General features: G+C 31.7%; 1 pseudogene; it reads left to right on the top strand.

Annotated features, from left to right (window-relative positions):
• The first annotated feature begins 4,949 nt into the window (after positions 1–4,949).
• Positions 4,950–5,049, top strand: LOC119865290 (annotated as a pseudogene).
• The last annotated feature ends 3,008 nt before the right edge of the window (positions 5,050–8,057 follow it).

Raw genomic sequence — 8,057 nt, 5'->3', positions numbered from 1 at the left:
TCTATGAAAGTCACCAAGATAGCTTCAATTCTTTATCATGGAAGCCTAATTTTCTGTAGTATTAAAATAAAACACTATGTTCAATTATTATATTAGTCATGGCATTCCTTGATATGTTCCAGCATGATTTTTTTTTAAGACAACCACTATTATACAATAAAGTTAAATCAATATTTGGATAGCACCAAATATAGTTATTGAAGCTATTTGTCAAGGTCTGAGTTTTTGGAGATAAAATTCCCACTCTTTATTGCCATTTAAAAAGTTTGGCTTGGGTAGCCCGGATGGCTCAGCAGTTTAGCACCGCCTTCAGCCCAGGGCCTGATCCTGGAGACCCCAGATTGGGTCTCACATCAGGTTCCCTGCATGGAGCCTGCTTCTCCCTCTGCCTGTGTGCGCCTCTCTCTCTCTCTCTCTCTCTGTCTCTCATGAATAAATAAATAAAATCTTTAAAAATAAATAAATTTTAAAAATATTTAAAAATAAAAAAATTAAAAAAATTAAAAGTTTGGCTAGACATGGAAAAAAAAAACCCAAATATCTATCAACAGATAAATTGAAAACGAAGTTGTGATACACACACACACACATGCAAAGACAAAAATATACAGCTATAAAAAAGAAGGAAATCTCACCATTTGTGATAACATAGACAGGTTTTGAGGCCATTAGGCTAAGTGACATAAGACGTAAGACATAAATACTGTATGATTTCACTTGTATATGGAATCCGAAAAACAGCAAAACCCTCATAGAAGTAATGGTCAGGTTTGTGGTTACTAGAGGCAAGAGGTGAGGGGATGGCTATTTGGATGAAGATGGTCAAAATGTACAAACTTCTAGTTATAAGATAAATAACCACTAAGGATGTAATGTACAACATGATGACTATAGTTAACGCTGCTGTACTGTATCGTTGAAAGTTGTCAAGAGTTGAACCGAAGAGTCCTCATCACAAGGAAAAAGAAACTTTTTGTTTCCTTCTCTCTTTTTCTTTTGTTCTTTCTACATGATATGCAGATGTTAACTAAATCAATTTTGGTAATAACTTCACAGTATAAGTCAAATCATTATGTTATACATCTTAAACTTCTACATTTCTTTAGGTCATTTATGTTTCAATAAACCTAGAGAAAATAAAAGTAAAAAAACCCAAAAGCTTGGCTCAAGTCTGTGTGTTCTTTAGTTTCTGAGGTAAGAAGAGCCAACATACTCTGCATTTTTCTAGATAAAGATTACTTAGATTTATGACTGCTTGATATTGCTACTTGGGAATTTTCAATATTAGACAGTTCCAAAATTGTTTGAACAATATTTTTTATTGTTAAATCAGACTATGTATGTTCTTTGGAGTATAATTTTTGTAAGGTTGGGATGTATTTTATCTCTGTGGCAATCTCCTAATTGACATACAGTACAAAAATCGGTGGTTTGTGTGTGATTAAAAAATCTGTTAGCAGCTTTATTGAAGTACAATTGACATGCAATTCATCACACGTTTAAGTGTATAATTATGTCAAAATTTTGACATATGTATGCATTTATAAAACATCAGCATAATCAAAATAGTGAACACATACTTCACACCCCCAAATTTTCTTTTAATCCTAATGTAACTCCTCTATCCCTTCTTTTTGACCCAGTATCTCTCCTCTCACCCAACCACTGATTTAATTTGAATCACCATAGTTTAATACACATACTATGTTTTTTTAAAAAAATATTAAAGTATATCTTTTTTGTCTAGCTTCTTTAACTTATTATAATGAATTTGAGGTTCGTTTTTGTTGTTACATTTATCAGCAGTACATTCTTTTTATAGCTCTCTCTTTCTGAGTAGTATTCCATTGTATGGATATATCACAATGTATTTACCACTTTTGCTTCCTTATTGATATTTGGATTGTTTCCAGCTTGGCGATATTACAAATAAAACAGCTATAAATATTTGCATATGTATCTTCATATGAATATAAGTTTCATTTGTCTTACATGAATACTTAGAAATGGAATGGCGAGGCAATATGGTCAGCCATTCCCAATAGCAATTTATGAGAATTTTTGTGCCACATCTTCACCAGTATTTAGTATGTTCAATGTTATTTTAGTGAATCTAATAGGGTATGGTTTTGGTGTGCATTTTTCTAATTATTAATCATGCTGAGCCTTTTTATGTCTTCATATAAAAAGTGAAATATCATCTTTGGTCAAGTATCTAAAGAACTTTGGCTCATTTTTTTATTGTTTGCTTTCTTAATATTGAGTTTTAAGACTACTATACATTTTCTAGATACGAATCTTTTATCAGATATATAATTTGCAAATATTTCCTCTCTGTCATGTTTTATATTTTCCTATCTTAGCAGTCTTTGCTAATTTTGATGAGATAAAACTAATGGATTTTTGTCTTTTATGGATCTTGCTTTTGGTATATATATATCTAAGAATTTTTTGCATTAACAGAGTCAAAAATTTTTTTCTCCCGTTTTCTTTTTTTTTTTTTTTTAGGTTTTATTTATTTATTCATGAGAGACAGAGAGAGAGAGAGGCAGAGACACAGGCAGAGGGAGAAGCAGGCTCCATGCAGGGAGCCAGATATGGGACTCGATCCCGGGGCTCCAGGATCATGCCCTGGGCTGAAGGCAGGCACCAAACCGCTGAGCCAACCAGGGATCCCCAATTTCTCCCGTTTTCTTGTAGAAGTTTTACAGTTTTACAAAACACATTTAAGCTTAAGATCAATTTTGAATTAATTTCTTTACATGAAGCAAGGCATGATTAGTTCATTTTATGCACATAGAAAACCAATTGTTCTAGCAAATGTGTTAAAGTAACTTAGTTTCTCCACTGAATTGCCTTTGCATCTTTGCTGAAAATCAATTGAATATATACAAGTGGGACTTTATCTGGGCTCTCTATTCCATCGATCCTTTATCTTAACATGCATATGATACAGGCATGATTATTGAAGCTTTATAATAAGTCTTAATGCTAGGTGATAGAAGTCTTTCAACTTTGTTCTTCTTTTTTTCAAAGTTGTTTTTACTATTTTAGGTACTTCATTTATACATGAATTTTAAAATCATCTTGTCAATTTCTAACAATGCAAAACCTGCTGAGATTTTGATAGAGATCACATAGAATTTATAGATCAATTTAGGGAGAATTGTCATCTTAGCAATATTGAACCTTCCAATCCCTAAAAACAGTATAACTCTCCACTTATTCGGGTCTTCTTTAGTGCCTCTCAGGGATGATTTGAGCATACAAGTCTTGCATATCTTTACATTTATCCCTAGGATTTAATAATTTTGGTGGTCCTGCATTTTAATTTCAATTTCTTTATTTTATTGTTTGTGCATAGAAATACAGTTGATATTTTAATAATGAACTGGCATCCTGCTAATGTCCTGATCTATCTTACTAATTCTGGGTTTTTACTTCGTTTTGTTTTTATTTTGAGGGGTTTGTTTTATTCATTTTTTTATATTCAACAGGTTTTCTTTACTTAGACAATCTCAAATCTGAGATGCCTTTGGCTTTTCTGGACTCCCGTCTCCACCTGCTCAGCTCAGGAAGATCACTAATTAGCCTTTGCCTTTGCTTTTGTTCTCTCTGTGTGTTGCTTCTGGAATATTTCTCCTCTTAGTAAGTTGGGCAACAGAAAGTTTGTTTGTTTTATGTCTCCCAGAAAGCACTGCACTTTTTGCCTAATATCCAAAATCATCTTGAGAATTGCTGGTTTATATATTTTGTCAGTTTCTTTGTTCTTAGTTGTTTGAAGAGGAAAGATAAATCTATACCTTGTTATTCCAACTTGGCCAGAAGCAGAAGTAGGTATATTATGCTTTAGTGTATGCAAACATTCACCTTTTGTCCTCAATTTTCAGAAAAAATTATGATACAATTCACATAAAACCCACTCTTTTAAGTCCATAATTGAATGGATATTAGTATATTCGCATAATTGTGAAACAATCACCACCATTTAATTTCAGAACACTTTCATCATATGAAAAAGAAACCCTGACAACCACTAATCCACTGTCTCTGTGGATTTTTTACACTGGCCATTTCATATACATGGCATCATGCAATATGTGGCTTTCCTGTCTGATTTCTTTCAGTAAGAATACTATTTTCAAGTTTCATCAAAGCTATAGGATAAATTAGTAATATATTGTTATGGTTAAATAATATTACGTTATATAGACATACCACATTTTACTCAGCCTTTTCAACTGATGGATATTTGGTTTGTTTGTACTTTTCAATTATTATAAATAATGTTGCCATTAACATTCCTGTACATATTTTTGTATAGACATGTTTCCAATTATTTTGAATATATGCCTAGAAATATAACTACTAGATCATATGTTTAATTTTGGAGGAACTATGTACCTATTTCCCAGGGTGAGCTTTTGTTCCCCTGCATGGTAAACTGGAATCTTTCTCTACTTAATAAACTGTTTATAAATTTTGTAGCAACCATATACACAAGGTTTATAAAACTGTATACAGATGGCGCACCCAAGTGAGTGAAATGAATAAAAAAAAAATAGTAGCCCTAAATAAATGTCAGGCTTTTGAAAAAAAAAAAAAGGTAATGTTTTTCAATCCATAGCTGACAAACTCTGGGGTTGTACTGCTTTACCTCAGTACTCATGTGGAACAAAACAATGTGAATACCTAGGGTGGTAAATTTAGTCTAATAAGATTCTTCTATAGAGACAAAAAAAATAAAATAAAATATCATCTTTGTAAAGTATGTGATAGTTTTTCTGTGACAGAATTAAAAGTGGACCCAGGGCTAAGAGAGTACATTTTAAATGTTCACAATAAATAAATAAGCAAGTAAATAAATAAATAGTAACCATGTGAGATGATAGGTCAATTAGCTTTACTATGGTAATCATTTCAGATGTATACATACCTCAAAATATCATGGGCTTTGGCAGCACATATACTAAAATTGCAATAATACAGAGAATAATGTGGCTCCTGATCAAGGATGACATGCAAACTTATGAAGGATTCCATATTTAAAAAAACAACAAAATATTATGTTGTACTTCATAAATATATGCAGTTTATTTTTATTTGTCAATTATACCTCAATAAAACTGAGGTAAAAGATGAACCTATAACTTCTTGTTGCAAGAAATCCAGACTTTCAAAAATGTCTAGATTAGCTTTTAAAAAGGAAAAGGAAATCTTATCGGCTTAATTATGATTAAAAAATTAGAGATTACAGTTTGTTGCAAAATGTTGAGTACATTAAAGGAATCGTGCATCTTTGATTCTGACAATGAAGAGGGAAATATAAGAAAAAGAGTGCTGAAAGAGTAGTTGTAAAATGTAGATGATTTTCCAAATCAGTCCATCCATAGTGCTATATACAAATTGATCAGTCCAAGTGTTGTAAATCTTGTTGTGGCTTAATATAATTGCAAACTATATATTAGGATTTGGTCATGCTCCAGTTCGATATTTGAAAGACTACATGCAAATGTTTGTAGAATGTTAAATGGTTGGAAATGTTCAGAAGAAAAATATTTCTCTTGTCCTAGAAGAGGGAAATAAATCCTAGTTATATAGTTGTAATAGAATGTGTGAAGTCAATGAATTCAGGGGACCAAACCTCTGGTCCTAAGAAATGGAAAACATAAGGATGAGAAAACTTCAGAATTATAAGGAATGAGGTAACCTAAGAATTTGGTAAGAGTTTTTTCAAGTGGAGTTAACATCTCAGTAAAGACTGAAACTGCACTTGTCCATTCCCTGTTGCCTCAGCAGTAAGCCCTTTGCTCGCACGCCCCTCTGAATTATGGTAAAGCACTATATGAAAACAACCCATGTGCAATGTAAAAAAAAAATGCAAGAATACAGGGGCACTTGTTTAGTTTGAATAGTTTCACATTTAGGGAGAGTTGGGGGAAGACATTGAGAGAGGTTTGTGATATAGAAAATAAATAATGCCTTGAGGAAAATAAATATGATTTTTACGTATAAGAGGTTAATTAACATCACTCTATGTACTAATGGGAGATTTTCTGTATGTATATCCAGTGACTCCAGTCTGAATCTATATAAGGCATATGATTGTGTGTCCACATTATAATCATTTGTCGTTGGTATTTCATCATTTTCAGAAGGCATCCTTGGTTTGGATTAGATGGAAGCTCATGCCAATCACACATACTATTTTGCATTTGAAATTTCCATATATCAAATCCTAACTATTACAGCATGAATTCCTTGAGTACAGACACATTTTGTACAACTGTTTAATGTTGCATGAGACTGTACACATACTAAGTGTAAAATAAAAATTTCTGAAGGATAAAGAAATAAATAGATTCAATTTCAGGACACCTAAATTCTACATGCAAAACCTGAGCTAAGCAACTTAAGAAATATTAAATATATGTATTATTCATTATTTTATAAATAACTTTGAAATTATACTGTATAATTTGAATCAAAAATACATTTTCTTCCAAGTTACCACATCAACCTAAGCATATAGGTTGTTAATGTTATATTCAAACCAACTAAAACATCCGTTTTCCATTTTTTTGCTAAAACACAATATATAGAATTTTACATCAAAAGGGGGGGAAAAGACATTTGACAGGGGAAGGGAATGACTGACTTTCTTTACTAACTGTCTCAATGGGCAGAGAAAATTTTGATACTCCTGGACAGGTGATGACATTGAAAATGATGTGTCAAAGTTTTCAAAAAATGGGAAATGAATATATGATTCAAATTTCTTATAAATACGTGTAATAAAAATGTTTCATTTTAATGCATTCATTGTTTCAATAGTTAACTGTTCTTTTCCATTTTTTCTTTCTTTCCTCCTTTCTCTTTTGTATCATTACTTCCAGCTCTGTATATGAAATCCTAGCCCTGGCAATGCCTTAGAGATATCTCGTAGATGGATAGGAAATTGCTAACAATGCAAGCCAACTTAAAAGGAAATAACAGAAATAGGTCATGACCATGATTGTCATAGCATGTGTTGCCCAGGGCTTTATCCTGCTATCATAAGAACTTTCTGCTAATAGGAGCGAGAGCTGTCAGGCAAGGCCATCATATCAATCTTATTTTATTTTAATGCTGCTGTCCCATGACTTCTGCTTTACAAAGATATTTAAGGGATGAGTCAGCTATGTTTATGAGATCGGCAAGAATGAATGTAAATGGTTGGACCAGGAATTTAGATCTACAAATAATCCAAGAAAGAGAAAAGAATTAAGATCTCAGAGGATGGCAATTTTTCATAATAACTTTATCTCTCATGGTAAAGATGTTGCCTAAAGAAATAGAAGAAAAAATTTAAAAATTAAAAAAGAAGAAAACATCTCCTACACTATTCTATAGTTTTATTTTGAATATATAGTCAACATATCTAAAGTACAATATGTAACTTCATTTGAATATTACTAATAACTGATACTCATACTGACCAGAATCAAGAATATGATGTTAATCATGATAATGCCTTTCTCACTCACTTATCTATTTGGTTTTGGTCTGTAGATCTCGTAATTACTTTCTTACTGTTCATTACTTGGATTACAAATAAAACTAAAGCACATAGATATTGTTCTGATTTCATAGTTGGAGAAATATAGGTATTAATTAGTAGCATCTTTCATTGACTGGTATTAATATTTCTTCATGGTCAACCAAATTTATTTTTTATTTCCTGTGAAAGTGTTGCTCAGTTCTTAACTGAAAATATATTACTAGTGGTAGTTAAACTATTTTCATCATACTATATTCCTACAAAGTTTAATTTCATTTTCTTCTGGTTATTATTGTCATAATCAGTCTCAGTTTTTCTACCTTTTAAAGGAAAATATGCATATTTGCTTATTTTGCTGTCAATTTTAAGGCAAAGAAAATAGAAGAAAAGGCAATTATGTAATAAAGAACAATTGTGCTCTTTCTGATGACAAAGTATTCCTACAGAAATTTGAACTTTATTCTAAATAAATGCAAAAGTTTTTTTATGTCTAGCACAAGGCAGATACATTATGGAG

Source organism: Canis lupus, chromosome 22 (assembly GCF_011100685.1).
Source record: "Canis lupus familiaris isolate Mischka breed German Shepherd chromosome 22, alternate assembly UU_Cfam_GSD_1.0, whole genome shotgun sequence".
NCBI classification, from domain to species: Eukaryota; Metazoa; Chordata; class Mammalia; order Carnivora; family Canidae; genus Canis; species Canis lupus.
This window is presented reverse-complemented; position numbering and strand designations above follow the sequence as displayed.